The 25,179-nt window shown below is 40.9% G+C and overlaps 1 protein-coding gene across 1 annotated transcript in view; it reads left to right on the top strand.

Annotated features, from left to right (window-relative positions):
- Positions 1–3,218: 3,218 nt before the first annotated feature.
- The window catches only part of MET (MET proto-oncogene, receptor tyrosine kinase), a 128,105-nt gene continuing 106,144 nt past the window's right edge, over positions 3,219–25,179 (top strand). The window contains exon 1 of the mRNA XM_060156814.1: positions 3,219–3,336. The gene's annotated coding sequence lies outside the window, so the exon portion shown is untranslated. The remainder of the gene's footprint in view (positions 3,337–25,179) is intronic.

Here is a 25,179-nt window from a genome sequence, read left to right as displayed (position 1 = left end):
TTCACTTATAGCTTCTCATTTCATCCTCACAATAACACTATTATTTTCCCCATTTTGCAGATATGGCACAGAGACTTTAAGCCACTGACCTACAGTTACATAGCTAGCAAGCAGCAGAACTGGGATTGAAATCCAGGCTGTCTCGTTCTAAAACCCACACTCTTAACTACTGTGCTAGACTTAGTCTTGGAGATGTCTTGCTTCCCATTTGAGAGGTACATCAGCTTTGAAGGCTGCTGGCCCCAGGTGACAGAAACCCTGCCTAACAGTGTCTGGAATGAGTATTTTTTCCACAAAACAAGAAATCTGGAAGCAGGTGTCTACTGGCATTGGTGCTACCGCTCAGCAGTGTCAGAGCCAACTTCTCTCCTCATGGTCACAAGCTAGCTAGCTCTCTGCCGGATATTATACATAAAATCAAGAAAGCAAGAAGTGGGAAGGAGTGGCACAAGTTTATTACATCCCTTTAATCAGAAAACAGACTTCAGCTTAATCTCACTGCCAGAGTGCCGTTACATGGCCATGTCTGACTGCAAAGGAGTCTGGGAAAGCAAGTATTTCTCCTTTCCAGCCCTAAGAGTGGAGGGAAGCAAGGGAATATCTAGTTAGGAACAGGTGCTGGCCTAGCCAGCCAAGAGCGTCAGCCACAAGGGTTTGGTTTCTTTCAGAAAATACCAACAGAACTTCATCATACAGCATGTCACCCATGCCATGGACCCAAGGAAAGTTAAACAGCAACAATTAGAGTTTGCCACAAAACCGAAATGGAATTGTAGAATTCCTATTGCTTTTTTAAAGTATCTGCTTCTATCCAAAACCAAACATGTGAAATCATACTTCTAACCCTTTTCCTGAAAGGGAAACCTATCTAGTAGTGTGTAAAAACTATTTGATTTTCACACACTCAGATACTTTTTAGTTACGTTATTCTTAGTTACGTTATTTGTATTAAATGTTTTCTCCTTATTTATGGTTAATAAATCAAAAAGACAATTTTTAATCCAGTTTCAAAACTGAATTGAAATTTGTCAGTAACTAGAAAGTAGGAAACTTCAGGGCTGAAAATACAGAATAGGTTATGTGGATTTATAAGCTATTTTATTTTCCAGTTTGCATTGGCTTTGCTGGGTCTACCACTTTAATTGTAATTTTTTTCTTTTATATTTTTATCTTAGCACACAAACTCAGAAAACCTGTTACAGCAACTACATAATGCAATCTAAAAATCCAGTTAACATATTGCTATGGAAACCAGGAAACAGAAAAAATAGAAACAACACTCTAATTCATTTGGACAGCTATGGCTAGGTGTGTGTGTGTGTGTGTGTGTGTGTGTGTGTGTGTGTGTGTGTGTGTGTGTGTGTGTGTGTGTGTGTGTGTGTCTGTCTGTCTGTCTGTCTAAATTCATTAGTTTATTCACCTTTTATTTAAAGTTGGTCCTGAACCCAAATATATAACGGATCTGTCCATAAAATAGGACCAGTGCCCTTCAACCAGTAAATTTGCATTTTAATGTGAAGTAGTCCTTGTTAAATTGTGTCAGGTGATATGAGGAAGTCTTCAGTAGGACTGGGTTGTTTATGCAAACTTGCTAGCCTGTAGCCTCTTGGCACAGTGTGAAGAACACCTGGCTGGGATTTGATAGCTGGGTTCTAATCACTCCTCTTTTACTAACCAGTTGTGTGACCCTCTTAGGAACTCTTAGGCACTCAGTTTCCTCATCTAGAAATGGATTCATGCAGGGCTCTAGTATTATGTAACGAGAACTTTCTTTTTCCACAAAACTGGGGACTTATGAGGTAATCACTTTTGAGGGTTGATAGTGCTCTGTGTAGTTCATGGCAGATAAGAAGCTCTCAGGAAAACGGTAACTATCCTAACTATACTTTCTGTTTTTCATTCTGTGGTCATTCCCGAATCCACATAGTAAATGTTGTTTCGCCCCTTGACTCTCACTAACAGCCGCCATTATCTGACCAGCCCTTGAGAGAGTAGGAAAGGAGAGCTAAGTGCTCACAGGAGAGGCTGTTCCTCTGAGCTTGTTACCTGCGTTTTATTTCCTCTTGAAGGTTAATGCCAATTTTTATATTCAGACACGTGAGATATTAAAAGCTACCCTAACGCACATTAATCCACCAAACCCCCAACCTTTTTTAATATCATAAGATTTCAACATTCAAGAATTAAACTTTTGTGCAGTTGTGCTTCCTCACTGCTGTTTGTTATTTAATCAGCCTGTTTCCTGCTATGAACGGGGGGGGGGGGAGAAAGTTAAAACAGCAAGTTTCCTCAGGGTTAAACTCCTGTGTTGTTTCTCCTTCCAGAAATCTCAGTTATTACAGTCGGGGATAATCGCTGCATAATTAAATCATTGGGACAATTCGTCCATCCACTCCTACCTCCATCCCTGACAATGAATTCCTTGTTTGTGTGGTGGCCAAATCTCCGCGTCCCCGCGTCAGCGCCCGGCTGCTAACCGAGACGAGACGCGGGAGAGGGTCCTCACAGCAGAGCCTCGCGCTTTTCGCGCCGGCAGCGCGCCGGGGCGGGGGGGGGAGGGGCGCCGTGTGCGCGCCTAGTACTCTCGGTGCGCCAGGGCCGCTGGCTGCACGGGCACCAGGAGGGGGAGACTCGGTCCCGCTTATCTCCCGCTGTGCTAAGTTCAAACTGCCAGAGCTGGTGGGGAGAGAGTGCGCGCGGCCAGGGCGAGAAAACTTCTACTCCACCTAGAAAGTTTCACCTTGTGGGCGGGGGAGGGGCGGAGGAAACGCGACCCCCGCGGGGCCCGGCGCGGCGCGCGGGCGGCAGGAAGGGCGGGGGCCGATTTCCCCCTCAGGGTGTTGTTGCCAGTCCCCACCTCAGCGGTCCTTGGACCCGTGGACGAGGTGGACGGACAGCGCACGAGACAGACGGACACGTGCAGGGGCGGGCGGACGAGAGCACGAGTTGGGTCTCCTGGCCGTTCCTCCCGGCTGGACGCGCCCGGGCCGCCGCGGGCCGCGCGCGCCGATGCCCGGCTGAGTCACGGCCCGGGCAGCGCGCGGGTGGGAAGGGGCGGAGGGAACGCGGGTGGGAAGGGGCGGAGGGAGCACGGACGGCGGGAGGACGGGGCGTTCGGCTGGGCCCGGCCACAGGTGACCCGGAGGCTCTCGCCGCCCCCGGCGCCCACAGCGCTTTGTGACCAGATGCGAAGCCCAGCGGAGGGCGCGAGCCAGATGCGGGGCGACAGCTGACTTGCTGAGAAGAGGCAGGGAGGCGCGGAGCGCGCGGGTGGTCCTTACGCGGTTGATCCCTGCCCGGTTGACGTCTCCTCCGCCGGCTCCTGGGCGCCGCAAGGTAAAAACTACAGCCCCTTTCGTATCCTGCACCCCGTCTTTCGCCCCTGCCCTTCTGCTCTTTGTTCCCCTAAGAGACCTTACTGCTGTTCCAGAGGGCAAGACCCGGGAGGTGGGCAAGAGTTTAGGGGCTTCAGAAACTAAAGAGCTGTGGCCCCAGGGGCGAGGTCGAAACTAGAATGGGGCTTTTCGTTTTAGGGGGTTGCTTCTGACAGCCACCTGTGTGACTCAGGAGAGGGGCGCAGGGGTGGGCGATGGTGTATGACTGTTATGGCCCAGCAAGTTTCAAGGCTGTGATCTGACTCAAAAGTGATCCGGTCACCCTGACGGAGGGTGATGTGGCCAGCAAGCTTCGAGCCAGCAGTTTCCTTGTTCCCATCCTTGCTTTATATCTGTATTACGTGGGGCCCCTTCCAAGGGGCAGGTGTTTCTGTGAGGGTCTGAATTCTTAATTTCTGGCAAATACACAGGGCTTGTTGTGACCTATCGTTTTCAATCTTACCTTATCTCTCTGCTGGGGCTCTGTGGAGGACATCTGTCTTATTAGGTGAAATAGATTAGAACCAGAGGTCGGGCAATCTGGCTACGACTGTTACCCAATAATTAAAGCACGAACGAAAGAATTTTCACAGACTATCTAAAATGCAGAATTTACTCCAAAGTACTGTTTCCCATTTCATACCTTTTATGTTTTAAAAGAGCCATTTACTAATTTGGCAGTTGGAGAGAGTTCCTGTGGCTCATGCGTGAATAGTTCTGCCCAGTGTGTTTTACCTTATCACAGTTTTATGTGTAAAGGAGTCCTGGGGCAGAATGAAATATTGTCAACTCTCTTAGGCAAAATAATCAGGATACTTTAATTGCCAAGTTAAGACGGTCGGTGAATATGAGAGGATTGTAAAAACTGACGTTGGAGAGAATATAGACTATCTGGACCCTCTCCTGAATTTTAAGAACACTGTTCACATTTTGTAGAGTTGGGTGGAGGTTTATTTTGTCATTTCCATCAGGCAGACACATGCACATTGCCATGCAAATGGATTCAGAAAAACATTTTCCTTTACAGCTAAACTATTATAGCTGACTAATGAATTTTTTCTGCATGAAGATGATCTGAAAATGATGTACATCACGTTTCTCTGTGCCTCTAGGACATAAATTGTGCTTTTATGTAAACTGTAAGTGGTGCTTGGATTATTTACAGGTACATAGTTTTTCTTTCTAGCTCCAAGCTTATTGGGCTTTGTTTTAACATGTAAACTTCCATAATGGAACAGAAAGTGAGGTGCTTTGGTTCCAATTGTAGACTGCAAGTCTGTGGTGTATTCAGTGTTCATTCTTTTTGAGTTGCTGAATAATACAAGTAAAATTTACATCACTCATAAGAAATTTTTGTAGTACCAAAAATGTGGCTGATTGCCTATAAAATTTACTGGTGTTTTAAAAATTCTGTTCAGGTTTCAAACTTAACAGTGCATAAACCTATAGTTATTAACCTAAATATATTTTGATTTTAACATAATGGAATTTATGGCATTTAGAAGATGATCTGCTGACTACTGGTTTTTAAAAGATTGCTTTACTCTTAATACATCACAGTAGAGGTTTACATTAGATGTACTTTCCATGACTTCAGAATTAGTGGTTGAGGTTTATCTGAATGATAAAGATGTATAAGATTAACCATAGCCAGTTAGTATGAAAGTTCGTAACTAATATTTTCATGACTTTTAAACCTATGATAAAAGAAAAATGACACTTTTCTAAGCAGCAGAAAAACCCTTATCTTATAAATCCCTTTTAAGACTATGACCCACTATAATCTTGAAATTCTTTAAAATTTGTTCCAAGGAGAATTAGACTAAGAAATACATTTCAAAAATCAATTTCCTTAGCTGTTGGTTAAAAAAGAAAATAAATAGTCCAAAATAGCATTAGTCTGATTTTCCTTTTGCACGTCTATATGATAGCCTCAAATAAACTTTTTCTCAAATGTGGTCATCTCAAAACAAAGTGAATAATTCAAAAGGGCTAACATTCTCTCAGGACACCCACCTTTCTCTAAGTGGCTGCACTAGTGCCTATAGTGACACACCCATGTTGAGTAACAGTTCCCTACAAATTCAGAGCACCTCCCATCTCTCTGCCCCCTTCCCCCTCATCTCTTCCCCTTGGTTTGGTCAGAGCTGCTTCCAAGCTTTCTGTGCCCCCATTTCTTCCCTCTAATTTCATGTTTTCTTCACTGTCATTAGTCTCACCAGAATCATCTACGCTTTCCTTTCCCATCATCCCCAATATTTTTCTTGAGCTGCTATGTTTGTTCATGGGATACTGAATTTCCTAATTGTGCTACCTTAAGGGGAGAAAATATGCAGCAACTCAAGTGCCAGGGAGTTTACCTCACTGGTGTATGTTGAAACTGGTGTCTTTGACTCTGAGCCCTCAGGGCAGAGTTTCTTCATGGGCTTTGCTCAGTGCAAAACAAATAGTCACCTCTTAGTAATAAATGATAGATATACTAACTAATGTCAATTCAGGATCACTTTGATTCCCTGTTCTTAACAGAGTTGCTGCCAGGCCCACATTTGCTTCAGCAAAAATAGCTAAGAACTGTAGGTTAAACATCATATGTGTCTGGTAGTAGAGGAACATTTTTAGAAAGGAAGAAGCGAAATATCTGCCTTTGAAGAATTAGATATTCAGATAAATAAATCTCGTGCAAAATGGAATCAAGGTCCGTAATTGTTACAAAAGAGTGACAGCCTTGGACACCATCCCACTTGCTATTAAATAATAGAAATTTTTTTTAAATCAAAAGATGGGAACTTAACTCTTAAAATTTTGAAGCTGCTTCTGAGTATATCATCTTTCTGATACTGCAACAACCTTACAGAATAGGCAAGGCTGGTTTCACTATCTTAACCTCCCCATGTTATAGACAGGGAACCTGTGCATGAGCCTAGCCCCCATGCTGTCTCAACAGCACCACAGCCTCTGCCCAGCCATCAAGGAAGTTTAACTCTTTGAAGCATTTTGCACTGAGGCGTACATTGGGATCCTTAGGTTAGTGATAAATGATGACTGTAACATTTCTAGTCTCCGGAGTTTTTCTCACCTTCTGTTTCTCCAGTTCTCTTTTTCTCCCTTTCTCTTTTTGTAGTAAAGCATACCAAGAAAAAGCTCCATTCATATGTGTGGGGCATTCTCCTATTATCAGATTAAGAGCTGTGAGTAATTTTGTAATCTACCCTTCTATCAGAAAGCGCATTCTCAGATATCTCTTCAGCTGTGTTTAACAGTTTAGTATATTCCCCTTGGGATTTGTTTCAATAAAAACATCCAGTAAAATCTGACTACTTTGCTTTTCAAGGGACAAAATGAAGAATGTGTTTTTATAAGCTGTAAAATATAATTGAGAGAAAAATCACTCGTGTGGCATTTGTAACAGGAGGTGTGAGCACAGTGAAATTAAAAAAAAAAAGTGAACTGGCTAATTGCATACCCAAGTATACATGTTTCTCCTGTGATTGTATAAATTTGTGCAAGTATACAGGTTACTCCTGTTGTTTTAAATTTCTATGATAAATTATGTAGCTATAGGGCAAATAGAAATTACATAAAAGTTTATGAGCCATATAGATTATATAATGGTCCATAGGATTTGAAATGTATTTATTCTAATATAACAAAGGATTATTAGGAAATCTGTCCCAAGCAATTATGAAAAATGGTCAGAGAATCACAGGTTCTAGTGAAAGCCAGGTTCCTGTACTCTAAGAATGTGACTAAGGATTTAGGCATTCAGGATAATTTGTTATGCACCTACTAGGCATGATTCTAGACTCTGGCAATGCAGCAGAGAATAAAACAGACAAAAGCCTCTGGCCTTATGATGCTCTGTTCTATAATGAGGAAGGCAAACAGTAAATAAAAACACATAAATAAGATGTATGTGAAGTAATGAGAGCTATACGGAAGCATAAAGTGGAAAGAGGAGTACGGACTGTCAAGGCTAAGAGGGAATAATGGGCTGGTGACTGAAAAATTCAGTAGTGGGGTCAGAGAAGGCCTTAATTCAAAGGTGGCCTTTGAGCTAGAACCTGAAGGAGATGAAAGAATAAGGCAGAGCTTCTCCTTCGCATTCCCTGGGAGTGTCATTCTCATATTTTATCTCTGGGATTGTGCAATGCACAGCCTGCACAACTGTACGTGGAGTCCCTGGTCTTTTATGGGAAGTACCTGGACAGTGCCTGCCATACTTCATTACAGTCTCTAAGGTGAAGATGAAGGCGAGGCCCACATCCCTTGGTTTGAGGGCAATGAAAGAAAAGAACCATGGAATTTTCTTGCATTTACCTGGTCCCATCCCCACACCCCATCCTTGATCAGGGAAATTGCTCCATTCAGACAATTTTCCTTCTTATTTTCTACACAATGACCCTGACCCAGTGGAATTTGTTGAGACTAATACCCATGGCTTTGTCACAGATCGCTTTCATAGTATAAATCTGGAGACGGCAAAGGAGACAATTGCTGATGGTTTACAGCTTCTGTCTGCTGTGTACTTCTTTCTTGCCTTCTCTCTCTCTCCTTCCTTTTCCCTTTCCAGTGTTAAACCACTGTGTTGGATTTTCTTCTTCTTTTCTTTCTTCCCCCTATGCCTTGTCTATATCCTGTATGAAGATTTGCAAACAGGTAACCTAAATGAGTAAAACTAACCAAAAACTGGGACCAAAAACCTGCTCAGAAAAAGTCCTACCTAAGGGGGAGCAGCCACTGCTTGGCATCATCAGAGTTGCCGTGAGGCTCAGTGAGTGGCACGGGCCCATGTGGTGGTGTCTTTCAGCTTTTCAGAAGCTAGAAATCTCTCAATTTTAACATGTTGACTCAGCATCTTTAAAATTGTTTGAGCTAGAGAGACAAAATATTTGCAGGCCAGATTTACAGTCTTGGCCACAACTATACCTGCCAAGTGGTCCCCTGTTTCACCCGCAGGTGCTGTTTAATTCAGCAGCACGCACAGCCCAAAAGCCCCAGGACTGCTTCTGAAAAGTATTTTATCTTGTAGAGTTCTCAGCCTTTTTTCCTCACTGGAAAATTCATCATCTATCGGCACATACTTATTTTCCTAAACCCATCAACCCACATACTTTCTATCAAACTATGTATATTTCTAAACTATAAGAGTAATGTAGTCATTTCATTCTTAAACTGCAGCAATAATTTCCTGAAATCTAAATTCATCATAACTTTATATGTAGATTTCCTATTTCATTTCCAGGTTCTCATTCAGAATAAACTCTCCGTTTAGAATGCTGGTGCTTTCTCTGTTTTGTTTTGATTTTTAAGACCTGCCTGGACTTCACCAGTTGTTATTCCTCCACCACTGAAATTCAAAACGTGCACTGTGTTGGTTTTGAGTACCCTTTAAAAGCCATTAGATCAGTGTTGCAGTCTATTTTTCCAAAGGAATAAAAGCTCACAGGTTGTGCACTAACTTGTTTCCTTTAATCCTAAAAACTCGGTGAAATACCCAAGCTAGCGGCCTTCCGGAAAGCCATTGTGTTAGAACGGAAGATCATGTACTGTATTTCTTCCTACTATTTTAAATGCAAATATAATAATATGTCATGAAACAGTGCACATATTAAGATCAGTGGCCTTTTCCTGTTTTCAAATTATCTCTTGTTCTCTGATAGCTGGAAATCTGAACCTAGCACCTAGAATCTCAGGTCCAATTTTAAAGTTGTATGTAAAAAAAAACATAATTGACTTGGAGGAATTAAAATGTACTCCAGTTGTTCAATAAGACCATGGGTTGTTTCTGGTTTTTAATATTTTATTGAAAATATCAAGAAGAGCATTCAGAGCTAGAGACCTTTGAAGTAATGTAGTCTTCACAAATGAGAGAGGTGGAGTAAATTTGTTGAGCAGAAGGCAGGTTGTCTCCTTTGAGGCCTAATCATGTGGGAAAGTAAAACCCAGCCAAGTTTTAGGTCCATAAGACAGCTCAAACTATCTTTAAAAATAAATTTTGGCTTTTTGAGGACTAATGTGTGTTTAGACCAACATTTTACCTCTTAAAATTTAAACCTAGGGGTCTTTTAAAGGAAATTTAATCCATGTGTTTTTGATTCACTAAATGCTAAATCATTACCCATAAACTGTATGTCTCTGTAAGCTCTTTGATGTCTAAGAAATCTTTGAAACCATGTAAGGCCCCTTTTGTTCCAGAAAAATAGGAAGTTAGTTTTTGTTAAGGGTTAGTAAACAGCATCTTCAAAAATCTGAGTTAGGTCTAAAATCCTGCAACCATAACAAAATGGATGTTTGAATGAGTACTAATGCATTTTTCTGATGCAATGTGAAAAATGTAAGTACTTTTAAGGACCTTGCTCACTATTGGTATTCCACTGTAATCCTTATTAACCCCAAGGAAATTATTTTGGAACAACTCCTCTTTCTATTATAATATAAAGTCCAAATGTTTATCATTTTATCCTGGCACACAGTAGGTACTCAGTAAATATTTCGTTAAATGTTAAATGAATGACTTCTTCTTCTGCCCAGAACCTTCCAGCTAATGTCAATCTTTTTATTCAGTATCAGTGTCCATCTGTCATGTCTTGGAATGAGATCTATTCTGAGTCAGTGACCTGGTTCAACAAATTTTAAAAATAAGCCATCTAACTAAATATATGACATTTATTGAAATTCATTCTGTACCATGACACAACAGCCTTGCAAAGAGTGCTGAAAATAGGAAGGAATTTCTAGGCTAATTTGATTAAATATTCAGTTGTTACCATATGCTTTCTGAAAATTGATTTTTTTTTCCCTTTTACTGTTCCTGCCATCCTTCCTCCCACCTTGACATGCTTACTGATTGAAAGCTTTGCACAGAAAAGGGCAGGTCATTTGTATCTATAAGCAAGAGCAGCAAGTTCAAACAGGCTTGGAAAACATAATGATATAATCATAAGTTGCCGTAATATAGGAGGGGAGAGAGGGGTACTCAACAATAATAGTGGTGTTGGGTTTTGCTCCAAATTACATAGATGACACATCTTTGAACTCTATTGTGTGGGGGAAAAAAAACACCTTCTTACTGTAGTTAGATTTCCTGTTTGTGAGTGTGTATTTTGTGGTAACTAGACTTCCCATATAGACTTGAAATAAATATGTAGCTTTAAGTGCAATTGAAATCCACATGATTAGAGTACTGAAGGCTATGGAGACAGCAACTCCTCTCTAAAAGAAAGAAAGTAGTATTTAGAAGGCATAGAAGGCATGGTCATTGACATTTTCCTTGATATCATGTTGTGAATTTCTAACAACTCATCACATTGTGTCCCCAGAAAACCTTTCCTGATCAAAAGTGTGTTGTTTCTTTATGACACTGAGGTGCCAGAATTTTTCAATTTTTTATATGTTGGTGGGAACAAAAAGGAAAATTGTGCTATTATGGTCTTGAAATGGAGGTTACGTGAATCTGAAAGTTTGCTGCTGAATACATATATTATCATTAAAACTTGTTTTGAAATTTAATTGTAGATAGCACTGTATAAGGAGTAACTTATTTATGTAGTTTTCACATGCTTAATTTCAATTTCAGTGGTTGACCAAACCATCAGTAATAATTATATATCCATGTGTTTGTACACATTTACATTTAGAGAATTTTTTAAACTCTAATTAAAAGGTCTCACAGCTTGATAAATGAGCAGTCAAATGCCTCTGTACATTTGGAAAATGTACAGAGTATTCCAATGTATTTGTACATTTGGAAAAATGTAATTCAATTTAAGACATTTTTCTGATAACTCTCATACTACAAATATAGGAAGTAGATAATGAAGGAGAAGACCTGCAGGTTTTGCCAGGGTAATGGGTCAGCAAGGTTAAAGGAATGGAGAGGTGGGTGGATACGCTTAAGGGTCATGGATTTGGGTGCATTGCAAGTCATGAAGAGAGTGTCCCATTAGGAATCAGGCTGCCACCTTCCAAATAGGAAAAAGGCTGGTCAAAACTGAGTGGGGAATCAAGGGAAAGCTCACAGGAAAATGGTAGGCACATGATAAGCAAAGTCGAAGCCTCCTCCAACTCTGTCACAGGTGGTTTGATTCTGGGAGAAACTAGGCTATCATCTACCCATTTCTAAATCAGCCCTCTTAGTCTATCCTACCCTTAGCTACCAGTAAGAAGAGCAGGAATATGTAGCAGAAAAAGAGGGACTTCTATTCTGAGTGTCAGAGGCATGTCCTATGCACTCTTTTAGCTACTCAAACACTGTAAATGAAATTCTGTGTTCTCAGAAGGAATCACAGTATTAAAAGAAAAACCCAGGGCTTCCCTGGTGGCGCAGTGGTTGAGAGTCTGCCTGCCGATGCAGGGGACGTGGGTTCATGCCCCTGTCCGGGAGGATCCCACATGCCGCGGAGCGGCTGGGCCCGTGGGCCGTGGCCGCTGGGCCTGCGCATCCGGAGCCTGGGCTCCGCAACGGGAGAGGCCACAGCAGTGAGAGGCCCGCGTACCGCAAAAAAAGAAAAACCCAGCTTACAAATGTTTTATACCATTTTCATGACTAAAATTTTCTAGCGTATCAGGGCATTATAATCCATTTGTTACTGTTGGGATCAAAAGTTATGGCCCTTAAAACTATATCAATAATTATTTTCCATTGGGATATCATCTGCAGTGTATGTATATTAGCTTTTCTTGGGGATATTATCTTGAGACCATTTCTTTGGGTCTTGATTGTACAGAGTTCATGCTTTAGTGTGCGTAAGAATTGTACTTCTCATGTTCTAAACTTATACAGTAGCCTAAAGAATTAAGGAAAGCTTATATCAAGTCCTGCCTTCACTTCCTGTCTTTTTGCTACTCTGAGAGTCTTAGGTGAGCAGCTGTCATCTGATTCTGGCCTCACATTCAGGCAGAATCCCTCCAGCTCCTGCTGAAGGGCACACTGTCCAAACTGAGCTCGTGGCCTGACCACTCTCTAGTTAAGATAAAGACAGCAGACAAATAGAATCATTCAGGGCCTGTGTGGAAATTTGGACCTAAAATATTACCCTAGCTGTTTTTTTTTTTTAACTGAGAGTATAAGTGTACAGTAAAATATTTTAAGTTCTATTGAATTATATAAAGAAGCAATCAAAGCAAAGGTTGTTGACAGAAGAAAGCTTTCTCCTAACAGAAATGAATATGCATTTTGGACTTCTTAAAATTCACTTTCTGTCATGTCAAAATTAAGATACTTCTAAATTTTATTTCAGTCTCACTAACACACATTTGGATTGTTCATTGAAATTTGTACGTCAAGGTCCAATGACTTTAAACATTCTTATAGTCTTCAAATAGCTTACCAAAAAGTTGTTCTTTAAATCACCAGAAAAGTGCAGATAAATCCCCAGTTTCATTAATGATGATGAAAGGCGACAGCTCTTGAATCTATGTCATAACTTGATTAATTGCTTTCCAAATGTTATTAAAGATTCTAAATGAATAACAAGACTTGTATTTAGGATCAAGTCTCCCTCACAATTCCTAAATGGGTTTTAATTTTCAGACTTAGATAATTATTATATCTGATTCATTTCTTTAACATCTTTAGACTGTTGGTCTTATTGAAAAGAGAACAGAGTATCTGTTTCAATATGTTTTTCTTTTCCCTGAAGTTATTCCTTACAGATTTCAATAATAATGGTTTTGAAATAAAAATAATCAAATGCTGGCATTTCCTCTTAATAAACGTTCATAGATCTGATGAATTAATAAACATTACAAAGAATTCACTACAGAGGTTATGATTATGGGACCATTTAATCCCCAAATCTGCCATGCTGACTGTTTAGATACTCAATGAAAATGAGCATTGTGCATTAGGATAAGTATTATCTCAAGAGAACTTTATTCTTGTTTTGGCCATTGCCCATTTTGGCCAATTCATAGCACCTGCTTCTCTTACCAGCAAATCTGTTTACTTGTCTTTAGTCTCATTTTTACCCTTTCCCACCACAATGATTACAAACTTCCACTATTCCCTCAAGCTCTTGAATCTCATTGGCTCCCCTTCTTCTCAGTGTAGTATCTTCCCTCATAGTTTAGAGAGCAAACAGAAGCCTGAATAGTTTCTATGTCACCCGTTATTACTTCCTTGCTTCTCTGTCAAATGATGAAATGGTCTTTTCAGCCTATGGTTTTGATCCCATTCTTCCCCACATCTTCCAACACCTTGCTCCATCTATCCCACCTTCCCTATCAATCCCTCTCATCTTTAAAATCTCCATCGCCTTTTTTCATTCAGCCCTTACTCAACTTGCTGCTTCTAGAAAGAAACACACATCCTGAGAAGATCCTTAATATACAGTTACCTTAAGTATTCACTCCTATTTCTGCCTTATCCTTTAAATAAAGAATTCTTGAAGATCACTATCTCATTTTTTCTACTATCATTCATTCTTTAACTTATTCAACTCAAGCAGTCTCTTCCCCACTCCCAAGAAAATATCCTCACTCTAATCACTGGAAACCTCATTGCCAAATCTGACAGACACTTCTGTTATCCTACTTGACCCCTCTATGAGATTTGACACTATACATCTTGCTTTTCCTTTCTTGAAATTTCTCAAGCTTCTGAAATACCACTCAAACCTTTCCTTCAGCCTTTAGATATAAAGTTTAGATTCTGGTCTTTAGGGTTCCATCTGAATCCCTCCTTTCTCTTACTGAACATGCCCATGGGTGATCTCATTTACCTCCATGACTTCAAATACACTAATGGACCAATGGTTCACCAATTGCTATCTCTAACTCCCTCTTCTCTCTAAACCACTGTGCCCATGTTGTTAGTCACCTTAAAGACACTGCCACTTGAATGACCAACAGACACTCAGTTATTAACTGAACTATTATTGTTGCCCAAAACTCTTCTCTGCCTACTTTCCTTACTTTTGTTTATTACACCCAAGGTAGACATTTTTTAGCCATCTTTGATTTCTCAGTCTCCTCAATGGTCAGTATTGATATTGCATCATTGTCACATAAATTTCTAATCTAGTCCTTTCTTTCTGTTATATCCATACTGCCAGAGTTTTTATTCAGGATCATTCTTTCATGTATTAATTCATTCCATTATCTATTCTTCAACAAATTCTTACCAAGTGCCATGTAATGGCAGTATGCCAGGGGCTAAAGATGGAGCTTATAGTCTAGTGGGAAGTATGAATAAGTAAATTACAACACAACATTATAAAGTCTAGATAAGGCGGAGGCAGGTTTGATGTATGAGCACATGGGGGAGTTCCTAAACCCTTCCTAGAGGGCAAGAGAAGCATTGGAGAAGGCTTCCTAGAAGAAATGTTCCCTAAGATGAGACTTGAAGAGAGAGTAAGAGTTAACCAGGTGAAGGTGAGGGCAGAGGTGTTCCATGAAGAGGGATCTATGTGTTGAAACCCAGAGTGGAAGAACACATGGCTTGCTTCAACAACTCAAAGAAGGACAGGGTGGCTGGAGCCTAGATTTCTAGGGAGGAGATGGCAAGTGGCAAGGCTGGAGAATTAGGCAGAAGCCAAATCATGCATGGCTTTTAAGCTGTGCTAAGGAGTTGAACTGTTTTTAGACATAAAAATAACATAATCAGATTGTCTTTTTAAAAAGATACCTCTGTTACGTTGGGGAATGGATGATCAGGGACAAGAATGGAGAGGGAAGACCAGGTAGGAAGCTGTTGTAATAATCCAGGTAAGAAGTGATACTGCCCTGGGGATGGATGCAGGTGGACATATTTAAAAGACCTGTAGGTGGGAGTCAAGCATGATGTCTTGGAAATGTGGGAAATGTTCGGCACCGAGATAGGATATGGAATGGGAGAGCAAGTTTCATGGGAGTAGACGGAGGTGCCAGACGGTATACCCAACTGCTCCTTCTTGGTCACCCTGCTCTCCCCAGCCTGTTGGCTTCAGTGAGCCCTAGCACGCGGTTCTCCTCTCTTCATTCCCTACACTCCTTTCCTTGGTGGTTCATCCAGTCTCATGGCTTTCATACCATTGATATGCAGACAACGTCCTAATTTAAACTCCAGGACTCAAATATCCAACTGCAAAGTAAACATCTCCATTTAGATGTCTAAAAAGTATGTCAAACATGAACAAAACTACTGATCTTCACACATCTCTGCCAAACTTGCTCCACCCTCCAGCTCCTTTGTAACTGGCAGAACCATTCTCCCTGTTACAAAAGCCAAAATCCTTGACTCCTTTTTTTCCTCACACACCTCATCTCCAAATCCATCTGCAAATCCTTTTAGCTGCGTTCAAAATATAACCAGAATTCAGCCACCTCTCATCACTTATTCCTTCCTCTTGGCCTAGGCCACTGCCATCATTTACCTACACTATTAACAGCAGCCTCCCAGCTCCCAAACAGCCTCACTTCTCCATTTTAGTCCTATCCCAGCCCCCTGCCACCAGCAATCTCCCACACCCACTCAAGGTGATTCCATTCAGATATAATCAGTCCCTTGCTCAACACTCTGCAGTGGCTTCATATTTCACTCCAATAAAGGCCAAGGTCTCACAGTGGCCTACAAGGCCCTGCCTGATCCGATTCTTTGTCTTCTCTGATCTCATCTTCTAATCACCAAGGTCCAGGCTTACTGGCCCCATTGCTGTGCTTCAGACACACCAGGCAGAGCTGTATTTAGATGGCTAAGTCCTCTCTTCCTCCAACTCTTTACTTAAAAGGAAACTTCCCAGTTTTTCTTTTTTTTTTTTTAACTTCTTTATTGGAGTATAATTGCTTTGCAAGGTTGTGTTGGTTTCTGCTTTATAACAAAGTGAATCAGTTTTACATATACATATGTCCCCATGTCTGTTCCCTCTTGCGTCTCCCTCCCTCCCACCCTTCCTATCCCACCCCTCTAGGTGGTCACAAAGCACCGAGCTGATCTCCCTGTGCTATGCGGCTGCTTCCCACTAGCTATCTATTTTACATTTGGTACTATATATAAGTCCATGCCACTCTCTCACTTTGTCTCAGCTTACCCTTCCCCTCCCTGTATCCTCAAGTCCATTCTCTAGTAGGTCTGTGTCTTTATGCCCATCTTGCCCCTAGGTTCTTTATGACCTTTTTTTTTAGATTCCATATATATGTGTTAGCATACGGTATTTGTTTTTCTCTTTCTGACCTACTTCACTCTGTATGACAGACTCTAGGTCCACCCACCTCACTATAAATAACTCAATTTCGTTTCTTTTTATGACTAAGTAATATTTCATTGTATATATCTGCCGCATCTTCTTTATCCATTCCTCTGTTGATGGACACTTATGTTGCTTCCATGTCCTGGCTATTGTAAATAGAGCTGCAATGAACATTTTGGTACATGACTCTTTTTGAATTATGGTTTTCTCAGGGTATATGCCCAGTAGTGGGATTGCTGGTCGTATGGTAGTTCTATTTTTAGTTTTTTAAGAAACCTCCATACTGTTCTCCATATGGCTGTATCAATTTACATTCCCACCAGCAGTGCAAGAGGGTTCCCTTTTCTCCACACCCTCTCCAGCATTTATTGTTTGTAGATGTTTTGATGATGGCCATTCGAACCGGTGTGAGATGATATCTAATTGTAGTTTTGATTTGCATTTCTCTAATGATTAATGATGTTGAGCATTCTTTCCTGTGTTTGTTGCCAATCTGTATATCTTTGGAGAAATGTCTATTTAGGTCTTCTGCCCATTTTTGGACTGGGTTGTTTGTTGTTTTGATATTGAGCTGCATGAGCTGCTTGTACATTTTGGAGATTAATCCTTTGTCAGTTGCTTCATTTGCAAATATTTTCTCCCATTCTGAGGGTTGTCTTTTCGCCTTGTTTATGGTTTCCTTTGCTATGCAAAAGCTTTTATATTTCATTAGGTCCCATTTGTTTACTTTTCTTTTTATTTCCATTTCTCTAAGAGGTGGAGCAAAAAGGATCTTGCTGTGATTTATGTCATAGAGTGTTCTGCCTATGTTTTCCTCTAAGAGTTTGATAGTGTCTGCCCTTACATTTAGGTCTCTAATCCATTTTGAGTTTATTTTTGTGTATGGTGTTAGGGAGTGTTCTAATTTCATTCTTTTACATGTAGCTGTCCAGATTTCCCAGAACCACTTATTGAAGAGGCTGTCTTTTCTCCACTGCATATTCTTGCCTCCTTTGTCAAGGATGAGGTGACCATATGTGCATGGGTTTATCTCTAGGCTTTTTATACTGTGCCATTGATCTATATTTCTGTTTTTGTGCCAGTACCATACTCTCTTGATTACTGTAGCTTTGTAGTATAGTCAGAAGTCAGGGAGCCTGATTCCTCCAGCTCCGTTTTTCTTTCTCAAGATTGCTTTGGCTATTCGGGGTCTTTTGTGTTTCCATACAAATTGTGAAATTTTTTGTTCTAGTTCTGTGAAAAATGCCAGTGGTAGTTTGATAGGGATTGCATTGAATCTATAGATTGCTTTGGGTAGTATAGTCATTTTCACAATGTTGATTCTTCCAGTCCAAGAACATGGAATATCTCTCTATTTGTATCATCTTTAATTTCTTTCATCAGTGTCTAAAATTTTCAGCATACAGGTCTCTTGTCTCCTTAGGTATGTTTATTCCTAGATATTTTATTCTTTTTGTTGCAGTGGTAAATGGGAGTGTTTTCTTAATTTCACTTTCAGATTTTTCATCATTAGTGTATAGGAATGCAAGAGATTTCTGTGCATTAATGTTGTATCCTGCTACTTTACCAAATGCATTTATTAGCTCTAGTAGTTTTCTGGTAGCATCTTTAGGATTCTCTATGTATAGTATCATGTCATCTGCAAACAGTGACAGGTTTACTTCTTCTTTTCCAATTTGGATTCCTTTTATTTCTTTTTCTTCTCTGATTGCTGTGGCTAAAACTTCCAAAATTATGGTGAATAACAGTGGAGAGAGTGGGCAACGTTGTCTTGTTCCTGATCTTAGTGGAAATGGTTTCAGTTTTTCACCATTGAGGACAACGTTGGCTGTGGGTTTGCCATATATGGCCTTTATTATGTTGAGGAAAGTTCCTTCTATGCCTACTTTCTGCAGGGTTTTTATCATAAATGGATGTTGAATTTTGTCCAAAGCTTTCTCTGCATCTATTGAGATGATCATATGTTTTTTCTCCTTCAATTTGTTAATATGGTGTATCACATTGATTGATTTGCCTACATTGAAGAATCCTTGCATTCCTGGGATAAACCCCACTTGATCATGGTGTATGATCCTTTTAATGTGCTGTTGGATTCTGTTTGCTAGTATTTTGTTGAGGATTTTTGCATCTATGTTCATCAGTGGTACTGGCCTGTAGTTTTCTTTCTTTGTGACATCTTTGTCTGGTTTTGGTATCAGGGTGATGGTGGCCTCGTAGAATGAGTTTGGGAGTGTTTCTCCCTCTGCTATATCTTGTAAGAGTTTGAGAAGATAGGTGTTAGCTCTTCTCTAAATGTTTGATAGGATTTGGCTGTGAAGCCATCTGGTCCTGGGCTTTTTTGTTTGTTGGAAGAATTTTAATCACAGTTTCAATTTCAGTGCTTTTGATTGGTCTGTCCATATTTTCTATTTCTTCCTGGTTCAGTCTCAGATGGTTGTGCATTTCTAAGAATTTGTCCATTTCTTCCAGATTGTCCATTTTATTGGCGTATAGTTGCTTGTAGTAATCTCTCATGATCCTTTGTATTTCTGCAGTGTCAGTTGTTACTTATCCTTTATCATTTCTAATTCTGTTGATTTGAGTCTTCTCCCTTTTTTTTCTGATGAGTCTGGCTAATGGTTTATCAATTTTGTTTATCTTCTCAAAGAACCAGCTTTTAGTTTTATTGATCTTTGCTATCGTTTTCTTCATTTCTTTCTGACCTGATCTTTATGATTTTTTTCCTTCTGTTAACTGTGGAGTTTTTTTGTTCTGCTTTCTATAATTGCTTTTGGTGTAAGGTTAGGTTGTTTATTTGAGATGTTTCTTGTTTCTTAAGGTAGGATTGTATTGCTATAAACTTCCCTCTTAGAACTGCTTTTGCTGCATCCCATAGGTTTTGGGTCATCCTGTTTTCCTTGTCATTTTTTCTAGGTATTTTTTTATTTCTTCAGTGATCTCTTGGTTATTAAGTAGTGTGTTGTTTAGCCTCCATGTGTTTGTATTTTTTACAGATTCTTTCCTGTAATTGATATCTAGTCTCATAGCGTTGTGGTCGGAAAAGATACTTGATACGATTTCAATTTTCTTAAATTTACCAGGGCTTGATTTGTGACCCAAGATATGATCTATCCTGGAGAATGTTCCATGAGCACTTGAGAAGAATGTGTATTCTGTTGTTTTTGGATGGAATGTGCTATAAATATCAATTAAGTCCATCTTGTTTAATGTATCATTTAAAGCTTGTGTTTCCTTATTTATTTTCATTTTGGATGATCTGTCCATTGGTGAAAGTAGGGTGTTAAAGTCCCCTACTATACTTGTGTTACTGTCGATTTCCCCTTTTATGGCTGTTAGTATTTGCCTTGTGTATTGTGGTGCTCCTATGTTGGGTGCATAAATATGTACAATTGTTATATCTTCTTCTTGGATTGATCCCTTGATCATTATGTAATGTCCATCTTTGTCTCTTGTAATAGTCTTTATTTTAAAGTCTGTTTTGTCTAATATGAGAATTGCTACTCCAACTTTCTTTTGATCTCCATTTGCATGGAATATCTTTTTCCATCCCTTCACTTTCAGTCTGTATGTGTCCCTAGGTCTGAAGTGGGTCTCTTGTAGACAACATATATACGGGTCTTGTTTATGTATCCATTCAGCCAGTCTGTGTCTTTTGGTTGGACCATTTAATCCATTTACATTTAAGGTAATTATCGATATGTATATTCTTATTACCATTTTATTAATTGCTTTGGGTTTGTTATTGTAGGTCTTTTCCTTCTCTTGTGTTTTCTGCCTAGAGAGGTTCCTTTAGCATTTGTTGTAAAGCTGGTTTGGTGGTGCTGAATTCTCCTAACTTTTGCTTGTCTCTTAGCTTTTGCTTGTCTGTAAAGGTTTTAATTTCTCCATCAAATCTGAATGAGATCCTTTCTGGGTAGAGTAATCTTGGCTGTAGGTTTTTCTCCTTCATCACTTTAAATATGTACTGCCACTCCCTTCTGGCTTGCAGAATTTCTGCTGAAAGATCAGCTGTTAACCTTATGGGGATTCCCTTGTGTGTTATTTGTTTTTGCCTTGCTGCTTTTAATATTTTTTCTTTGTATTTAATTTTTGATAGTTTGATTAATATGTGTCTTGGCATGTTTCTCCTTGGATGTATCCTGTATGGGACTCTCTGTGCTTCCTGGACTTGATTAACTCTTTCCTTTCCCATATTAGGGATGTTTTCAACTATAATCTCTTCAAATATTTACTCAGTCCCTTTCTTTTTCTCTTTTTCTTCTGGGACCCCTATAATTCGAATGTTGGTGCATTTAATGTTGTCCCAAAGGTCTCTGAGACTGTCCTGAATTCTTTTCATTCTTTTTTCTTTATTCTGCTCTGCAGTAGTTATTTCCATTATTTTATCCTCCAGGTCACTTATCCATTCTTCTGCCTCAGTTATTCTGCTATTGATTCCTTCTAGAGAATTTTTAATTTCATTTATTGTGTTTTTCATCACTGTTTGTTTGCTATTTAGTTCTTCTAGGTCCTTGTTAAACGTTTCTTGTATTTTCTCCATTCTATTTCCAAGATTTTGGATCATCTTTACTATCATTATTCTGAATTCTTTTACAGGTAGACTGCCTAGTTCCTCTTCATTTGTTAGGTCTGGTGGGTTTTTATCTTGCTCCTTCATCTGCTGTGTGTTTCTCTGTCTTCTCATTTTGCTTAACTTACTCTGTTTGGGGTCTCCTTTTCGCAGGCTGCAGGTTCGTAGTCCGCGTTGTTTTTGGTGTCTGTCCCCAGTGGCTAAAGTTGGTTCAGTGGGTTGTGTAGGCTTCCTGGTGGAGGGGACTAGTGCCTGTTTTCTGGTGGATGACGCTGGATCTTGTCTTTCTGGTGGGCAGGTCCACATCTGCTGGTGTGTTTTGAGGTGTCTGTGGCCTTATGATTTTATACCACCTCTTTGCTAACGGATGGGGTTGTATTCCTGTCTTGCTAGTTGTTTGGCATAGGGTGTCCAGCACTGTAGCGTTGTTGAGTGAAGCTGGGTCTTTGTGTTGAGATGGAGATCTCTGGGAGAGCTTTTGCTGTTTGATATTACTTGGAGCTGGGAGGTCTCTTGTGGACCAGTGTCCTGAACTTGGCTCTCCCACCTCAGAGGCACAGCCCTGACGCCTGGCTGGAGCGCCAAGAGCCTGTCATCCACACGGCTCAGAATAAAAGGGAGGAAAAAAAAGAAACAAACAAAGTAGAATATAAAGTAAAATAAAATAACATTATTAAAATAAAAAGTAATTATTAAAAAATGTTTTAAGTAATAAAAAAAAAAGTGGAGAGCAACCAAACCAACAAAGAAATCCACCAATGATAACAAGTGCTAAAAACTATACTAAAAACAAACAAAAAAAAAGCGGACGGACAGAACCCTAGGACAAATGTTCAAAGCAAAGCTATACAGACAAAATCACACACAGAAGCATACACATACTCACAAAGAGAGGAAAAGGGAAAAAAATATATATATATATATATCATTGCTCCCAAAGTCCACCACCTCAATTTGGGATGACTCGTTGTCTATTCAGGTATTCCACAGATGCAGGGTACGTCAACTTGTTTGTGGAGATTTAATCCGCTGCTCCTGAGGCTACTGGGAGAAATTTCCGTTTCTCTTCTTTGTTCGCACAGCTCCTGGGGTTCAGCTTTGGATTTGGACCTGCCCTCTGCATGTAGGTCACCTGAGGGTGTCTGTTCTTCCCTCAGACAGGACGGGGTTAAAGGAGCAGCTGATTCGGGGACTCTGGCTCACTCAAGCCGGCGGGGAGGGAAGGGTACGGATGCGGGGCGAGCCTGTGGCGGCAGAGGCAGGCGGGACATTGCACCAGCCTGAGGCGTGCCGTGCGTTCTCCCGGGGAAGTTGTCCCTGGATCATGGGACCCTGGCAGTGGCGGGCTGCACAGACTCCCGGGAGGGGAGGTGTGATCTGTGCTTGCACACAGGTTTCTTGGTGGTGGCAGCAGCAGCCTTAGTGTCTCATGCCCTTCTCTGGGGTCTGCGCTGATAGCCGCGGCGCACGCCCTTCTCTGGAGCTCCTTAACACGGTGCTCTTAATCCCCTCTCCTAGTGCACCAGGAAACAAAGAGGCAAGAAAAGGTCTCTTGCCTCTTCAGCAGGTCCAGACTTTATCCCGGACTCCCTCCCAGCTAGCCGTGGCGCACTAGCCCCCTTCAGGCTGTGTTTATGCAGCCACCCCCAGTCCTCTCCCTGAGATCTGACCTCCGAAGCCCTAGCCTCAGCTCCCAGCCCCCGCCTGCCCCGGCGGGTGAGCAGACAAGCCTCTCGGGCCGGTGAGTGCTGGTCGGCACTGATCCTCTGTGCGGGAATCTCTCCGCTTTGCCCTCCGCACTCCTGTTGCTGCGCTCTCCTCCGTGGCTTCGAAGCTTCCCGCCTCTGCCACCCGCAGTCTCTGCCCGCCCTCGAAGGGGCTTCCTAGTGTGTGGAAACCTTTCCTCCTTCCCAGCTCCCTCCCAGAGGTTCAGGTTCCATCCCTATTCTTTTGTCTCTGTTTATTCTTTTTCTTTTGCCCTACCCAGGTACGTGGGGAGTTTCTTGCCTTTTGGGAGGTCTGAGGTCTTCTGCCAGCGTTCAGTAGGTGTTCTGTAGGCGTTGTTCCACATGTAGATGTATTTCTGATGTATTTGTGGGGAGGAAGGTGATCTCCATGTCTTTCTCTTCCACCATCTTGAAGCTCCTCCCCGTTCCCAGTTTTTCAAAGTTACAGACCTCTTCCACCACCTCCCCTCCAGGCACTCTTGATCCCCCAATGCTACTTTTTTTTTTTTTTTGCCTGTAACACTCATCAACTTCTTTTTTTTCACATTCTGAAACTTCTTTATTTGTTGAGGACAGTTAACAAATAGAATAAATACTTTTCACATGCAGCCCTGCATTTTTTCCAACATTTACTTATCAACGTCTAATATAGTACAGGATTGACTTAATTGTTTTATGTATTTGTTGTCTGGAGCACCTGCTACAGAGCAAGTTCCACAACAGCAGGAATGTTTGTTTTGTTTACTGGTGTACCCCCAAGCACCTTGCACATATTAGCTCCTCAATAAATATTTGTCAAATTTAGTCTTGAATAGCTGTTGAACATACAAAATTGATGCTTGAGAGATGGATTTCTGGACTCTCTGGAGCTAAAGAGATGAGGATGCAGATCTGGGAGTCTTCACTCTATTGTAAGTCTTCATCCTCTAGTGCCTGGAAGATTCAGTGACCTTCCGTTATGTCTTCTGGCCTGTAGCTCCTTTCCCCTCCAGTCCACTCACCACACTGTCACCAAAGTTGTCTAATATATAGTTATAAGTATTCTGGTTTCCGTGTTCTGATTAAAACCTCCCAGGGACTCTCCACTACTGAAAGAGTACAGGCCCCTCAATAGAATGCATAAGACTTTCTGTGATATGCCCCAGCCTAACCTTCTGGCTTCATCCACACCCAGCCCAGCCCACATAGCCTCTGTGCCAGTTACATCTTCCTGACCAGCCCTGCACATTCTCCCCAAGGTGCCTGCATGTATGGTCTCTCAGTCCCGAGTGTCTGTCCCGTCTCCACTGTGCCTGAGCAACTCCAGCTTATCCTGCAAGTAATATCTTCACTTTGGGATACTACTTGGCCCTGCCTCTGTCTGCTGTAGTTAACTCTCCTTCCCTGTATTCCTCCAGAGATGTGCACCCATCTGGAGTTCACAACTAGAGGGCAATGTGCCAGGAGGCTGGGACTGCCAACCAGTGGGCAGCACCTATATGGTTAAAAAGTTTTTTAATGCCTTGCTCTCTTTTCTCTCTTTCTCTCTCTCCCTAAAACACACACACACACACACACACACACACACACACACACACTCTGTATTATTTTTTCTTGAATTGATCCATTATATAAATGCAGTCCTGAGCACAGTTGTTTTTAAGTTGTCCTAACCTTTTAGTTTATCAATTTTTCAAGGATCTGGAGTTTTAGATATTGGATTCTGTACTTATTTTTCTGTACTGCTCTGTTTTTATGAGGATAGCTTTGCTTGGCGTTCTTTATTCATTTTAAAGTATTTAAGATTTTTGTAGAAAGTTTTATTTGGTTCTTTTATTCTCTGATTACATATTGATCTCAACGTCGTGATATTTATGTGCTTTTAATTTTTCTCTCAACACTGTTAGAATTGCATTATGTTCACCCAAGGAATCCACATCTATACAAAATATGGCCAGTTTTGTTATTTCTTCCATTCATACTATTTTCATGATTTCTAAAAGTTTTTTTTTCTACTTTGCTTGAGAAGAAAACATCATATACTGACAAAATTCACCTTGAAAAGGGTCCCTAGTTCACTTCACTGCCAGAGAGTCTACTAGTTAACTTTGATTTTGAAGAAAAGTTCTCAGATGTGAGCAAAATAAAATTCAGCCACACCCTAAGAGCTAGGTGCAAATAGTGTTAGAGGAGAATGCCCCCCTTGCTTGACCACTCCATATTTCAGGGTCACAGCCTGCCCTTTGGCATCCTCATGTGTCTCCTCTTTTTCTCTCTTTCCCTGGATGCTGATTTCTCTTTCTTTATGTGACAGCGGCCATGACACGAATGGGGTCCACTAACCACCAGCATTTCTCTGCAGC

Source organism: Lagenorhynchus albirostris, chromosome 8 (genome assembly GCF_949774975.1).
Source record: "Lagenorhynchus albirostris chromosome 8, mLagAlb1.1, whole genome shotgun sequence".
NCBI lineage: Eukaryota > Metazoa > Chordata > Mammalia > Artiodactyla > Delphinidae > Lagenorhynchus > Lagenorhynchus albirostris.
This window is presented reverse-complemented; position numbering and strand designations above follow the sequence as displayed.